Source organism: Carcharodon carcharias, chromosome 13 (genome assembly GCF_017639515.1).
Source record: "Carcharodon carcharias isolate sCarCar2 chromosome 13, sCarCar2.pri, whole genome shotgun sequence".
Lineage (NCBI taxonomy): Eukaryota > Metazoa > Chordata > Chondrichthyes > Lamniformes > Lamnidae > Carcharodon > Carcharodon carcharias.
The window spans coordinates 43,462,397-43,479,123 of record NC_054479.1 but is presented as its reverse complement, the minus strand read 5'-3'; positions in this window follow the sequence as shown (position 1 = coordinate 43,479,123).

Below are 16,727 nucleotides of genomic sequence, written 5' to 3'. Positions count from 1 at the left end.
TAACATCACCAGACTTCACCCTGCTTCAGCGTACCTGCTGCTGGAACCCTCAATTGTGCATTTGTTACCTCTGGACATGACTATTCCAATGCACTCCCCGCCCTCAGTAAACTGAAGGCCATTCAAAGCTGTGCTGCCCATGTCTGAACTTGCACCAAGCCCCATTCGCCAATCACCCCTGTGCTCGCTGACCCACATTGGCTTCCACTGAACCAATGTAATGACTTTAAACTTCTGATCCTTGTTTCCAAATCCCTCCTTGGCCTCACCCCCTCTCATTCTCTGTAATCTTCTGCAGCATCACAACTGTCCCAGATAAGTGCACTCATTTAATTCTGACCTCCTCAATATCCCCAACTTTAAATGGCCTCAGCTTTGGTTGTTTAGACCCAAAGCTCTGGAATTCCCTCCTGAGACCTCTTTGCCTCTCTACCTCACATTCCTCTTTTAAGACACTGCTTAAAATCTACCTCCCTGACCAAGCTTTGGGTCATGTGCCACCTTTGGCTCAGTGTCATTTTGTTGTTTATAATGCTCCTGTGAAATGTCTTGGGATGTGTTATTGTGTTAAAGGCACTATATAAAAATAAATTGTTCTAAGTTGCTGTTATTCAGGTACATAAAGCACTAAAAATTAGCACATGGGTACAAAAAGTAATCAAAAAGGCTAATGGACTATTAGCTTTTATCTCAAATGAGTTCAGATACAAAAGGCAGGAAGTTATAATTCAATCGTACAGAACTGCACCGCCCCTTCCCTCAGGAAAGATATGCTGACCTTGGATGAGTATAGTGTAGATTTACAAGAATAATAGAGGGTCTTAAAATGTTAAATTATGAAGAAGATTGCACAAAGTTGAGTTGTTATTCTTCTAGTTTAGAAGGCTGAGTTCTAGTCTAGTTGAGGTCGTTCGAACGTTATAAAAGAATATGATAGAATAGATACAGGAAAGTTATTTCCTCTGATGGAAGAATCCACAATAAGGGGACGTAATTTTCAAATTAGAACTAGACCATTCAGGAGTGAAATCAGGAAGCATTTGTCCACGTAATGTAGAATCATCTCCTTTAAAAGGCTGGATGCTAGGACATATGAATATATGTGCATACGACCATACAAATTAGGAGCAGCAGTAGGCCACTCGGCCCTAAAGCCTGTTCCGCTATTCAATTAAAACACAGCTGATCTGAATGTTACCTCAACTCCACATTCCCACCTACCCCCAGTAACCTTTCACCCCTTTATCAAGAATCTATTTAACTCCATCTTAAAGATATTCAAATACTCTGCTTCCACCACCTTTTGAGGAAGAGTTCCAAAGACTCACGAGAGTAAAAATTTCTCCTCCTTACTGCTTTAAATGGGCAACCTCTTATTTGAAAGTTACCCCTAGTTTTAGATACCCTCACAAGAGGAAACATCCTTTCCACATCCATCCTGTCAAGACCCCTCAGGATCTTATATGTTTCAATAAAGTCACTTCTTACTCTTCCAAACTCCAGTGGATGCAAGTCTAGTCTGTCCAACCATTCCTCGTAAAACAGCCCACCCATTCCAAGGATTAGTCTGGTAAACCTTCTCTGAACTGCTTCCAACACAGTTATGTCCTTCCTTAAATGAGGAGACCAATACTGTACATAGCACTCCAGATGTGGCCTCACCAGTGCCCTATATAACTGAAGCATAACCTCTCTTCCTTTGTATTCAATTACCCTTGCAACAAACGATAACATTCTATTAGCTTTTGTAATTACTTGCTGTATCTGCATATTAACCCTGTGCAATTCATGCACCAGGACACCCCGACCCCTCTGAATCTCAGGGCACTGCAATCTCTCACCATTTAGATAATTTAGCTTTTTTTTATTATTCCTGTCAAAATAGGCAGTTTTACATTTTCTCCCATTATACTCCATTTGCCAGATCTTTTCCCATTCACTTAACCTATCTGTACCCCTTTTTGGCTCCTTATGTCCTCTTCACAACTTACGTTCCTATGTATCTTTGTATCATCTGCAAATTTAGCAACCATACCTTCGGTTCCTTCATCCAAGTCATTTTATAAATTGTAAAAAGTTAAGGCCCCAACACTGATCCCTATGGTACATCATTCATTACATCTTGCCAACCAGGAAATGACCTATTTATGCCTACTCTGTTTACTGTTAGCTAGCCAATCTTTTTTCCATGTCAATATGTTGCCCCATACCATGATCTTTTATTTTCTGAAATATCCTTTGATGTGGCACTTTATCAAATGCCTTCTGGAAATCTAAGTACAGTACATCCACTGGTTCCCTTTGTCCACAGCACATATGACTTCTTCAAAGAACTTCAATAAATTGTTTAAACATGAGTTTCCTCTCACAAAACCATGTTGAGTCTACCTGATTAACTTGAATTTTTCTAAGTACCCTGATATAACGACTTTAATAATAGCTTCTAACATTTTCCTTATGACAGATGTTAAGCTAACTGGCCTGTAGTTCCCTTCTCCCTGTCTCTGTCCCTTTTACATTTGCTATTTAAATTTTCAAGATTAAGATTAACGTTTTTATTAGGTATCAGGCTAAAATAGAGTTGAACTACGAATCAACCATGATCTAATTGAATGGTGGGGCTAAAAGGCCTATTGTTGTTCCTGTATGATTAGGTAAATTGCATTTAACACCATGTGCATTATTGTTAGTATTTCTCCAATATTTCATTTTCACACCAACATTATAATTGTTGCTTCCTGAAGCTGGCATGCAAGTGTTCTATCAAGATTTCACAGAATAATCCTACTGCTTAAATTCTTGTTCAAGAAGATTGCAGTTGTTTCTTTCTCGATGACCTGATGAGGCAGGCTGAGTCAACGACACCCTGTTTAAAGAATGTAAATCCAATATAGACTAGTTCCTAAATTACTGAGATGCAATATCTCACAATAGCTCCCCTCAGATGGCAGTAGATTCAGAAATGGACATTCCATATGCTATATTCCCTTGGCTATCAGCACAGCTTTCTCATCTCTTTAAGGAGTTTGAAATCAAGTTTGTATTCTGATAAGGCCTAGAAATGGCTTTCATTTGCCAGTGAAAGTGGAACAACTGTATGGTGTATGACACTGAACTTGCTAAAATAGAAAAGACAGATAAGATAGTTAAGATAGTAATGACAACAGATAGTTAGAAACAGAAGTGGGGGGTTTTAAGATTTGATGGGAATGAGGTGTGTATATTTTATGTATATGTAACCTGTGACACAAGAACCATTGACATGGATTTTGGGCCACATTATGCTAGAAATGTGTAAAACACTGGTTAGGCCACAGCTAGAGTATTGCATGCAATTCTGGAATCCGCATTATAGGAAGGATGTGATTGCACTAGGGAGAGTGCAGAGGAGATTTACCAGGACGCTGCCTGGGCTGAAGAGTTTTAGCTATGAGGAGAGATTGGATGGACTGGGGTTATTTTCTCTGGTGCAGAGGAGATTGAAGGGGGACATGATTGAGGTGTATAAAATGATGAGGGGCATAGATAGGGTAGACAGGAAGGGACTTTTCCCCTTGGTGGAGGGATCAATAACCAGGGGGCATAGATTCAAGGCAAGGGGCAGGAGGTTTAGAGGGAATGTGAGGAAGAATGTTTTCACCCAGAGGGTGGTGGGAACCTGGATCTCACTGCCTGAAAGGGTGGTAGAGGCAGAAACCCTCATAACATTTAAGAAGTATTTGGATGTGCAGTTGCGGTGCCATGGCATACAAGGCTATGGGCCTAGTGCTGGAAAATGGGGTTTGAATAGTTTGTACTTGTTTGACCGGCACAGACTCAATGAGCTGAAGGGCCTTTTTCTGTGCTGTAGACCTCTATGTCTCTCAAGTAGCAATGGTGCCACAGCTGAAAAAGAATCAGTGCAATATTTGCTGGGAATCATGTTCTAATGACAGGAGAGTACATGATATCTCCGGTTTTGTGGGATATGGGTCAAGAGACCATCAGGAAGTTTACAAGAAACTGGTGGTTGGTGTTACTAGTAATGATTAGAGAGTAGATAGCTGATGAGTAACCATCTCATCTGGCTAAACGTTCTTCTGTCATTCTCTGATTTTTACCTTCATTTATTTGTTTGTTCTTCTGGCCTATCTACTATAGTTGGCTTCTCATTTCTGCCAAGCTTTTTGTACCTGCCAATTAGTAATGTATCACATTTAACCTTTCACAGTGCACCCTCGTGTACTCGTTAAATCTATCAACCGAGGCTAACTATATTTTCCTGTCTTGTTTAATAGTTTTATAATGTAAATCTGGCGAATGCTCTCACATGAAACTGGAAATGTCAATATGTGATGGTTCTGTTTTTTAATTGGACAATTAAATGCTTAACTGAATTTCTGCTAGGAAATGGGTATCAGAGCAGTGTGCTGTGTGTTAAATGCTAATTGTTTTGAATCTCATGCATTTCTTTAATCATAATAGGAACTGGCTGTGCCTTAGTTTTGTATACATTAGCTAGAAGAGAGCTTACCAACAATAATGTTGAAATAAGCTGGCCTTGCTTAGTCACATCAGATACTCAATGGGTAAGTAATCTCCCTCTTCTCGCAACTGTAGCCTCACTTCCCACTGCCGGCCCCAGTAGCAGGACCTCTGACACCTTCAGAAAATTCCGCAAAATTCCACACCATGTCGTTGAGGAAGTGCCCGTTAGAATAGTTAATTAAATGTCAAATCCTGTACAGAAAGCAAAATAAGAGTGGGAAGGAAAGATGGGATTAAGAGATAAAGGTAAGAGACAGAGAAAACAATTTTGACAAACAAATTTTATTTCATTTTTTAAATGTTTAAAAATCTCCAACAATAACTAAAATTAGAAGGATTGAGGCTTCAAGCATGCAAAAGTTAATTATCAGTGCTGACAATGTTGTTAATTGGCAGTAATTAAATCTTATCAAATCATTAAATTTACTTATGGCTTGCCATGTCAGCCTGACATTTTCTGTAGGTTTAGCAGGTATCTATCACCGAAGTAATGCCTTCTCACTCTTTTTTATAGATTTGAATACCAAATCGCTCAGAGAAATGTTCTAGCAAAGCTTCTAGAGAAGGAAGATAAGTTGGACAACAGCAATGTCCTGATTTCCACCTTGAACTGCACATGTGCAGTCACTGGAAGATGTTATCTGATTTACATCTCAATAATGATGAGTGCCTTAATTTTCTTTAAACCCTTTAATTTTGGAGAGAAACCAGTTTTGCATTGAAATATCGAATATTGGCAGGTATTTAAATGTCAAGAATTTTCTCGCTGCCTCTCTGAAACATTGCATATAATAATTTGGCAAATAAGTGGAAGATGAATCCTTTTCTGATGATGATGATTGTTTGATTTTTGCATTCACTTTAGACAATGGTGGCCTAGCTGAATAAAACTCAAGAATCGCTGAAAGAATTGAATAGACATTCATAGTGCGTACCATGCAAAAGCTTAAAATGCATATTGACAGCTTTTTATTATGACAGGTACCTGCAAGCATAAAATAGTTGCACCTTGAAAGAAAATGCACAAAAATATTCTATAATTCTGGAACTGTTCTACAGTGATCCATGATGGTTAGAAAATTATTCAGTGTATTTTATTTCCAACATTAATTCTCTCAGCTGCTCTGGACTCTGAATCAATTTCATTTGTTTTTTATTCAGGGACTCGGAAAATGTGAACAAATGAATAAACGCATGAATTTAAGTCAAGAGAGATCAAGAATTGTTCAATTAGACAGAAAATGCTGGAAATATTCAAATCATGTAACATCTGTAGAGAGAGAAGCAGAGTAAACATTTCAGGCTGCTCATCTTTACCTCTGAAAGATCTAACACTTCACACGCAAGCACAGAGGCAGGGAATGGGGGGGAGGAAGAAAGAACAAAATGGAAGGTCAATGACATGGTGTAAGGGATGATGGTGCAAGGCAAAAGTGAGTGGTATTAGGACAAGTAAAAAAACAAAATATGTGCCTACAGGAAGTGTAAATGGCATTATCAAAATCATTAACAGCATCTGGTATCCAAAAAAACAGAAGCAGCAGTTATGATCGGAAATTGTTGAATTATATAAAAGCAAAATACTGCGGATGCTGGAAATCTGAAACAAAAACTCAGCAGGTCTGACAGCATCTGTGGAGAGAAAGATAGAGTTAACGTTTTGAGTCTTTAAGTTCTGAAGAAGAGTCATAAGGACTCGAAATGTTAACTCTGTCTTTCTTTCCACAGATACTGTCAGACTTGTTGAGTTTTTCCAACAATTTTTGTTTTTGTTGTTGAATTATATGTTGAGTCTGGAAGGTTGATGTACCTCATCCAAAAATTCAGATGCTGTTTCCTGAATTTCATTCTAACAGTATAGGGGTCTGAGGGCAGAGAGATCAGAGTGGACATTTAAAATGACAAGCACCGGAAGTGCAACGTTGTAGTATAAGGGTCTGGCACATAAAGGGTTAAGGATGGATTGAGTACTGTACCACCCAAACAGTGAAGTAAGAGAACACAGCACCTAGGGGTCAATGTAATGCTGGACAGAGCCGTGTGTAGAAGCAAGCAGGATATAACACCTAGCTTGGACCTTTACTATACCTATGTATATAGTTTCTAGTAGTTAATAAATACTTACTGTTGAACTACCTAAGACTACGAATACCTGAATAAGACTTACTGAACTACGTCCAAAACCTTAGAGCAAAGGTCACACTTGTGGACTGAACAGATGAATTCAAGAACTGTTCACCTGCCTGCCCTACATTACAACAGTGACCTATACTTCAAAAGTAACTCAACACTTTGTGACATCCTGAGGTCAGGAAAGGCCCTGAATAAATGCAAGTTTTTCTTTCACTTATTCCTGTCACTCATCCATTCTCTGATAGCTTATTCATTACATTGACGACCTGTACCTTATGAGAAGCTTATTTGTCTCACTGCTTTAAAGAAGTTGTTATATGGTTAGCTGTGGTTTCCCAACATGAGTTTACACATGCAGCTGAGATATTAGGGAGAAGGTGATGTTGAAGTGTTTTAAAGTCTGAATGGAACAAAGCGACTGTGGTAAATCGCCCCAGGGCCTAATTTAGAAAGTTCGAGGAGCTGCTTACAAAGCAATATTTAAGCAGGTTGTTTTGTCATTCTCTAGACTGGAGATTAATGTTTGTATGAATAAAATTTCAATAGAAGGAAGCAATGCGGAGAGCTTATTTCACTTTGGAATGAAAGCAAAGTAAAATTCAAGAATTTTTTTTAAAAAAGTGTCAGCTGAATTCACACAGTTAGACTGAGCTTCAAAGGGGGAAGGTTAGTGAAGCTTGAGGCAAACTAGAACAAATGATCAGTCTGCTGTTTAAAGCTTGTTTATGTGTAGAATTGTGACAGGAATGTCACCACACCCTTCTTGTGGACCCACATTCACTAATTTCTGGCAATACAAAACATACTACGTAAACTGGGCTCGCCTATTCCAGCCAAACCAAAGTATGACTATTATTTGCTGTGCAAATTGAATCTCTTCATCTTAACTGACATTGAAATTGATTTCCTGCAGTCGACCTTTTGCCAGAGCAGGCAGAGGCTCAGAATGTATACAATGATAAAAATGTCGAATGAGCCACAGTATCCTCCACCCACTTTGAGGGTGGAAGGTTAACTTGGCGTTCACTTCAGAGCCAATTGAATTAACTGCGAGACTCCACAAGCTATTTTTCTATGGGTCACTGCCCCTTCATAGCAATTGCTAGATCTAAGAATTTGAGTGATTGTGCAAATAATCAGTGGCATTTAGTATTGAGACATCAATCACAATGCTTTCCTCATAGCTTTAACTTGTAAGGGCACTGAGGAGAGGATCACAAACCTACTGAGTAGCCTTCACTCCGAGCTGAAGAAAAGCTTGGCTTTAAGAATCATACTCTAGTGAGCTGGGACTAATCCATCTCCCTTTTGACTCTGGAAACCAGCAACTGTATAATTTGGAGCCAAACTGAACACAGCTTTCCACCTTTAGTTGTAGGAAATACACAGAAATGAGCTGAAAACAAATAAAAATATTGCTGACTGAATTTTCAAGGCATTTGTTGTCTCTCCACATTTGCATCTAGAACACAATATAATTTGAAGCATATTATGTATGTATCATGTATATATTTTGTATGTGATCCTTGAACTATTTCTAATTCTTTTTTCTCTTTCTCATTCTATTTCTCAACTACATGCTGCCACTTGGTGACATCATCCAAACGCACAGTGTTAGTTTTCAAATGTACGGCGACAGCACCCAGCTCTACCTCACCACCACTCTCTCGACTCCCCCACTGCTTATCAGATATCCAGTACTGGATGAGCAGGAATTTCCTCCAGTTAAATGCTGGGAATACTGAGGCCATCGTTTTTGGTCACTGCTTCAAACGCCGTTCCCAAGCTATCAACACCATCCTTCTCCCTGGCAAAAGTCTGAGATTAAGCCAAATTGTTCACAACTTTGGTGTCATATTTCACCCCAGAATGTCTTTCCAGCCACATATTTGTGCCATCACCAAGACTACCTATTTCCACCTCTGTAACTGAAAATGAGCAAGACCAGCCATATAAATACTGTGGCTACAAGAGCAGGTCAGAGGTTGGAAATTGTGTGCAGAGTAACTCACCTCCTAACTCCCCAAAGCCTGCCTACCATATATAAGGCACAAGTCAGGAGTGTAGTGGAACACTCGCCACTTGCCTAGATGAATGAGGCTCTAACAACACTCAAGAAGCTCAACACCAGGACAAAGCAACCCATTTGTTTGGCCTATCCACTCCCTCCACCACCAGTGCACAGTGGAAGCAGTGTGTACCATCTACAAGATGCACTGGAACAACTCACCAAGTCTCCTTCAAAACCTGCAACTTCTACCACCTAGAAGGACAAAGACAGCGAATGCGTGGGAACACTACCACATGCAAGTTCCCTTCCAAGCCACAGACAATCCCAGCTTGGAAATATATCGCTGTTCCTTCACTGTCGCTGGGTCAAATCCTGGAACTCCCTCCCTAATACACCTAATGTACCTACACCACATGGACTGCATCAGTTGAAGCAGGTGGATCACCACTACCTTCTCAAGGGCAATTAGGGATGGGCAATAGTGTCATCTAGACAGCGATGCCAATGTCCAATGAAAGAATTTTTAAAAATCAGCCAAGTTCACCCCTGCATCAGCTCATCTGGTGATGAAACTCTCATGCCTTCATTATCTCTAGACCTGACTATTGCAGTATACTCCTTGCTAATCTCCTATATTCTACCTCCATAAACTTGAGGTCATCCAAAACACTGCTGCCATGCCTTAACTCATGCCAAAGTCCTGTTCCCCATCAGCTTGCCGCAAAAATTGGCTCCTGGTCAAACAATGCCTTGATTTTAAAATTTTCATTCTGGTTTTCAAATCCCTCCATGGCCTCGTCCCTCCCTAACCTCTTCCAACCCCACAACCCTTCAAGATCTCTATGCTCATCGAATTCTGCCCTTTGACCATCCTCAATTTTAATCGCTCTACCATTGACCTTCAGCTAAACTCTGGAATTCCCTCCCTACACCCCCCCTCCCCTCCCACCTCACGTTCCTACTTCAGACTCTCCTTAAAACCTACCCCTTTGACTAAACTTTTGGTCATCTGACATAATATCTCCTTAAGATTTGCGCTTTTAGGAGTTACAGTTTACCCAAAAAGGGGGTCAAGTGATTTTAGAGTAGTTTAAGCATTTTATTAAAAAGCAACAGTTAAAATATGATGCATAAGCTAATTAGACAGGAAAGGTGTATGACCCGTGACAGTTGAGGACATTTCACTGGTCAGGGACAGCAAACGGAGAGTTGATGCAGAGTGAATGTTGATGTTTGTAGCTGGTGGCGACAATCCTTTCTTCTTAACTGAAGCGTTAGTATGTTCTTCTCCAGACTCCCTCCGTCTGACTAAGGCCAAAACACATTGAAAGAGAAAAACTCATTCCTGTCAAAAGTAATTTTCTTTTTCCTCTTGAGAACCAGTTCTTTTTTTTAAGTCTTTTCTCAGATGGCTGGTGTTCATATGGATCATGAGAGCCAACCCTGTCAGGAATGTCTGTGCCAGAGGGTTAACCTAGGCAGAGATATTAGGCCTGTTCTGTGTTTTATATCCACCAAGCTGCAAAGGAAGCTTTCTTCATAAAACTTCTATAAAGTCAATGCATTTCTTAACATTTTAAAATGCTATTAGATAGCGATTTCCTACACCGGCCGGGATTTTCCTGTCCTGCTAGCCGCTGGGATCTTCTGCTCCCACTGAAAGTCAGTGGACATTTGGCTGATGGCAGAACCAGGAAATCCAGACCAGTATCCCGGTGTCATATTTTGTCTCATGATGCACCTGTGAGGCGCCTTGGGAATTTTTATTACTTTAAAAGTGCTATGTAAACATAAATTTCTGTTGTTTAGAGGATATTGGTCACTCTCAGATAAATCTGTTTATGTCATTGTTCATCTGTGCATGCCTGTCAGAATTTTCTGCTCCTGGATGATATTGTAGGAAAGGAGCTTGGGGTGTCTCAGTCCCATCTCCATAGCAGCCGGTTTTTAATATCGCTGGACGCACACTTTCTCAGTAATCAGAAGAAATTCATACCATCAAATCATAATATTGAGAAAAGGTTACTGTTTCGTAGACTTGCGATGTGGTATATCAAGAGGGACAGCACCTGGGCTCAGGTAATTACTTGAAATTGGTTTAGTTACACTATGTACAATATATGCAAGGTGGATTGCTGAGTAGGTACATCTCTCGATTGCTGTCTGCTTGGTCTGCTGTACAGAGTCTCTAACACACAACTGTTAATGTCACTGATACATGTCCTCCCACATCAGTAGCCCTCTGCTGGGCAATCTTGCTATCTGCTGTAGTTTGCACTGTGATATTTGCAATTCAAGATGGCTGCTGTATGGTTTCCTGCCCTTTTGGCCAGTACGGGTGTGTCTACCCTGTTTGGGCCTAAATGGTGAGTGGATATCCCTGATGTGTCGGTGGGTGAGGCCGATTTTGCTTACTTGGTTTAACTAGTGCCAAGATATTGTTGACAGAGTTCGCGATTGTCTTTCAAGGACTCCTGTTTGTGCCAACTAGCTATTGTGAATGAGTCAGTAAGAAGTGATTTGACAGATTCTCCTGGCTTTTGTGATCTATGGTTGAAGTGCATTCGCCCAGCCCCAATGTCCTGTTCTGAAGTAAAAATGTGTTGAAGGCTTTTAAAACAGATCTGAATTCTTCAGAAATCTCTCCTACCATCTGGCTAAGGAGGATTTTGTTGGCAACAGGTCCTATGGTGTAAAGGAAAAAACTAACCTGGGACTGCTGCTCTTTGGTAAGGAGAGCTGAGGCTGCTCGATGCCTCAAGAAGTTATCTCACCAAATCTTCCAACGTTGGCCTCTGTGTGGACTTTTGAACTGGCGGGACGGGGCAGTGACTGCTTGTTGTGTGCCATCATAGCTACCCTTTTGAGTTGGCCTCTTGCTTAGGTACAGTTGCAGGTTGTCATTCTGGCTGTGGACATTCCGCCAATGGCATCAACTCTTGGTTATCTTGGTGTCACCACTGCTGTGACCATGTTTCATAAACTTGCAATGTGGTATATCTTATCAAGACAGACAGTAACCTGACTCAGTTACTTCAAACAGCTTTGACACACAAGGTGGGCAACTGATTAGGCACATCTTTCCTGAGTGCTGCTGCTGCTTGGTCTGCTGTACAGAGTATCAAGCACATGATTGCTGATGTTACTGATACATCATAGTCTACATCACTCATTAGCATTTCTATTAACCCATCACACTGCTTTCACAAATGGAAAATGCTATTTTTTTGTGCCTCATTAAACTCAGTGTTTCTGTTTTACAGTATTGATGATAAAACTATGGCATGAGACATGTGATCCTTCAATATGTTGCAGACACAGGACTTCAGCCAACAATAAGGAAGCTAAACTAATAAAACCCGAACCATTGAGTTAATGTAAAAGACCATTTTTTTTCTCTACTTTTCAGAATGTATCTACTAATGTTGGGCCCAGTAACTTGGGTGCTAGCTGTCTTCTAGGACCTCATTCATGTGGCCAAGGAGAGCTTGACAATTAACCCTAATTTGTTTATCACCCAATCCCTACACTTTGCAGGAGATATCAGTGGATGGTAAGCAGGAGAAAAGAAAAAGAAAACAAAGCAAGGGAATGTGCAATAAACAGGAGGACATTGAGAGGGGTTGAGGAAGTGAGACACCTTGGGATGCTTGTCTACAGGTCCCTGAAAGTGGAAGGACAGGTGAATAAGGTGGTCAAGAAAATATATAGAATGCTTTCCTTTATTTGTTGAGGTATTGAATACAAAAGCAAGGATGTAATGACAGAACTACAGTGTGCTTGCACACAAGCAGGAGAGAGAACTCATCCTGAGTAAGACACAGCCAGAGTGAGTGTGGGTATTGGCAATTTGGTGCACAGTGGGAATTCAGTGCAAAGGGAAGAGATGCTCTTTTGCATTTTTTCTTTGCTATCCAACTTAAATCTTCAGAGTGTGGTCTTGCCCTGCTGCAGCAGTAGAGGCTACAAGGGCAAGGAATGACTGGTAAGAAGCGGGTAAGATTGGATAAGTATTTAATATTTTTAATGCTTATAGTTTAAGGTCTTTTTGTGGTTTATAGTTTGTATATTTTGTAGCAATAAGGATCAGGAAAGAAGGGCCCTGGAGTAATTTATTTAAAAGATTTAATTTAAAGGGATAAGTCATGGCAGGAGAGGTCAAAGCCGTGGTGTGCTCCTCATGGCCTGTGTGGGAAGCTGGGAACATTTCCAGTGCCCAGGACTAGCGTGTGTGCAGGAAATGTGTCTAGCCGCAGCTCCTGGAAGCTCGGATTTCAGAGCTGGAACGGTGGTTGGGGACACTGTGGAGCATCCGTGAGTCTGAAAGCATCGTGGATAACATATTCAGAGAGGTGGTCACACCGCAGTTGAAGAGACTTGAGGAAGGAAGGGAATGGGTAACAACCAGGCAGTCCAAGAGAAACAGGCAGGTAGTTCACGAGTCCCCTGGGGCCTCTCTCGCAAATCGGCATTCCATTTTGGAGGCTGATGAGGGTGCTGGTTCCTCCAAGGAGTGCAGACAAAAGCCAAGCTTTTGGCACCACAAGCAGCCTGTCTGCACAGGAGGGGAGGAAGGGCAATAGTAATATGGGATTCTATAGTCAGGGGAACAGATTGGCGCTACTGTGGCCATCAATGTGACTCCAAGATGGTGTGTTGCCTCCCTGGTGCCAGGGTCCGGGATGTTACTGAGCAGGGCACCCTGAAGGGGGAGGGTGATAAGGCAGAGGTAATGGTACATGACATAGGTAGATAAGGGGATGAGGTCTTGCATCAAGAGTTCAGCGAGTTATACAGTAGACTAAAACGCAAGATCTCTCGGGTTGTAATCTCTGGATTACTCCCAGTGCCACGTGCTAGCGAGCTCAGAAATAGGAAAATAACGCAGATGAATATGTGGCTTAAGAGTTGGTGCAGGAGGGAGGGTTTTAGATTCCTGGATCACTGGGACCGTTTCTGGGGAAGGTGGGACGTGTACAAGCGGGACGGTCTACATCTGAACCAGAGCGGGCAGGTTTGATAGTGCTGTTAGGAGGAGTTGAAACTAATTCGGCAGGGAGAGGGGACACAGAATGTTAGCAGAATAGGGGCACATCATAATACAGTAAAACAATCAAGTCAGAGGGAGTACAGCTGCAATAGGTTTCAAGGAGTTAAGGCAAGGCTGGATGGCCCCTACTTTAATGCCCGGAGTATTACAGGTAAAACTGATGAGTTAAGGGTGAGGATTGACAGGTGGAATTGTGATAAAGGAGCCATCACAGAGATGTGGTTGAGGGAGGGGCAGGATTGGCAGCTCAACATTCCAGGTTATAGCATCTTCAGGCGAGACGGGAGGAGGTAAAAGAGGAGGAGGCATTGCATTATTAGTTAAGGAGTCAGTAACTGCAGTAAGGAGAGATGATATCTTGGTGGGGGCATCAAATGAAGCTTTGTGGGTAAAGCTTAGGAATAAAAAAGGGCAACTGCATCATTAGGTGTTTATTATAGACTCCCAGATAGTCAGTGGGAAATTGAAAAGCAAATATGTGCACAATTCGTGGAGGTGTGTAAAAACAATAACAATAGGGTAATTATATTAGGTAATTTCAACTTTCCCAACATTAATTGGGATAGACATAGTGTTAAGGGCTTGGATGGAGTGGATTTCTTGAAATGTGTACATGAGAACTTTTTAGGTCAATATGTAGAGGATCCAACAAGGGACGGTGCAATGCTGGACCTAATTCTGGGGAATGAAGCCAGACAGCTGGCTGAGGTGGTGGTGGGCGAGCATTTTAGTGATAGTGACCACAGCATGATATAAGCTTGTTATGGATAAAGAAATAGACAAGTTGCAAAAAAATGTTTTGGATTGGGGGAAAGTGGGTTTTAGTAAAATAAGGCAGGATCTGGCCAAGGTAGGCTGGGAACAGTTGCTTGTGGGGAAATCTACAGAGGAACAGTGGACAGTGTTCAAAAAGGAAATGGGGATGGTACAGGCTCAACATGTTCCCTCGAGGGTGATAGGAAGAAGTAACAAGCCCAGAGAACCATGGACAACCAGAGATATTCAGGATCCGATGAGAAGGAAAAAATAGGTTTTTAGCAGGTACAAGAGAAACAAATCAACGGATGCTTTAGTGGAGTACAGAAAGTGCAGGTTGGAGCTTAAGAAAGCAATTAGGAGAGCAAAGAGGCGATATGAGAAAACGCTGGCTGGTAAAAGTAGGGAAAATCCCAATATATTCTATAAGTATAGCAGTGGGAAAAGGATACCCAGGGAAAGAGTAGGGCCCATTCGGGATCAAGAGGGCAATCTATGGGTGGAGCCAGAGGACATCGGTAGAGTGTTGAACAAATATTTCACATCCGTCTTCACCCAAGAGAATGAGGATGAAATTATTGAATTTGGGGTGAGAGACTGTGAGATTCTTGAGCAAATTGATATAGGGAGTGGCAAGGTATTGGAGGTGTTGGCAGGCTTAAAGGTGGACAGACCTCCAGGTCTGGATGACTTGTGTCCCAGACTGCTGAGGGAGGCAAGGGAGGAGATCGCAGGGGCTCTGACCCAAATTTTTAATTCCTCTCTAGCCACGAGGGAGGTGCCAGAGGACTGGAGAACAGCTAATGTGGTACTGTTATTTAGGAAGGGTTGTAGAGATAAGTCAGTGAACTACAGGTCAGTGAGTCTCACATCAGTGGTAGGGAAACTGTTGGAGAAAATTCAGAAGGAGAGAATCTATCTCCACTTGGAGAGGCAAGGTTTGATCAGGGATAGTTAGCATGGCTTTGTCAGAGGGAGGTCATGCCTAACAAATTTGATTGAATTTTTTGAAGTGGTGACCAGGTGTTTAGATGAGGGTAGTGCAGTTGATGTAGCTTATATGGATTTCAGCAAAGCCTTTGACAAGGTCCCACATGGGAGACTTATAAAGAAGGAAAATGCACATAGGATACAGGGTAATTTGATAAGGTGGATTCAAAATTGGCTTAGTTGTAGGAGACAGAGGGTGATGACAGAAGGATGCTTTAGTGACTGGAAGCCAGTGTCCAGTGGCGTACCACAGCGATCTGTGTTGGGTCCCCTATTATTCGTCATTTATATAAACAACATAGATGACTATGTGGGGGGTAGGATTAGTAAGTTTGCGGATGACACAAAGATTGGCCTGGTGGTTAACAGTGAGGTCTTGGGCTACAGGAAGATATGGACGGGATGGTCAAATGGGCAGCTAAGTGGAAGATGGAATTACCCCTGAAAAGTGTGATCTGATACACTTTGGGAGGAGTAATTTGACAAGGAATTATTCAATGAACGACATGACACTAGGAAGTTCTGAGGAACAATGGGACCTTGGCGTGTGTGTCCATGGATCTCTGAAGACGGAGGGGCATGTTAGTGGGGTGGTGAAAAAGGCATATGGGACACTTGCCTTTATCGACCTTTGACCTTGATCAAGATTATGAGGGGCATGGACAGGGTGGATAGGGAGCAGCTGTTCCCCTTAGTTGAAGGGTCAGCCACAAATGGACATAGGTTCATGGTGAGGGGCAGGGGGTTTAGGGAGGATGTGAGGAAAAACGTTTTTACCCAGAGGGTGGTGATGGTCTGGAATGCACTGCCTGGGAGGGTGGTGGAGGCGGGTTGCCTCACACCCTTTAAAAAATACCTGGATGAGCACTTGGCACGTCATAACAATCAAGGCTATGGACCAAGTGTTGGTAAATGGCATTAGGTAGGTAGGTCAGATGTTTCTCACGTGTTGGTGCAGACTCGATGGGCCGAAGGGCCTCTTCTGCACTGAGAGATTCTGTGAACTATATAAAATGTTGGTTGGGCCACAGCTAGCATTTTGTGTATGGTTCTGATTGCCACATTACAGGAAGGACATAATTGCTCTGGACAGAGTTCAGAGGAGATTTGCAAGAATGTTTTCAGGACAGGAAAATTGCAGCTATGAGGAGAGATTGGATAGCCTATGGTTGTTTTCCTTAGAGCAGAGGAGGCTAAGAGGTAACCTAATTGAGGTGTACAAAATTATGAGGGGCCTAGGTAGGGTAGATAGGAAAGATG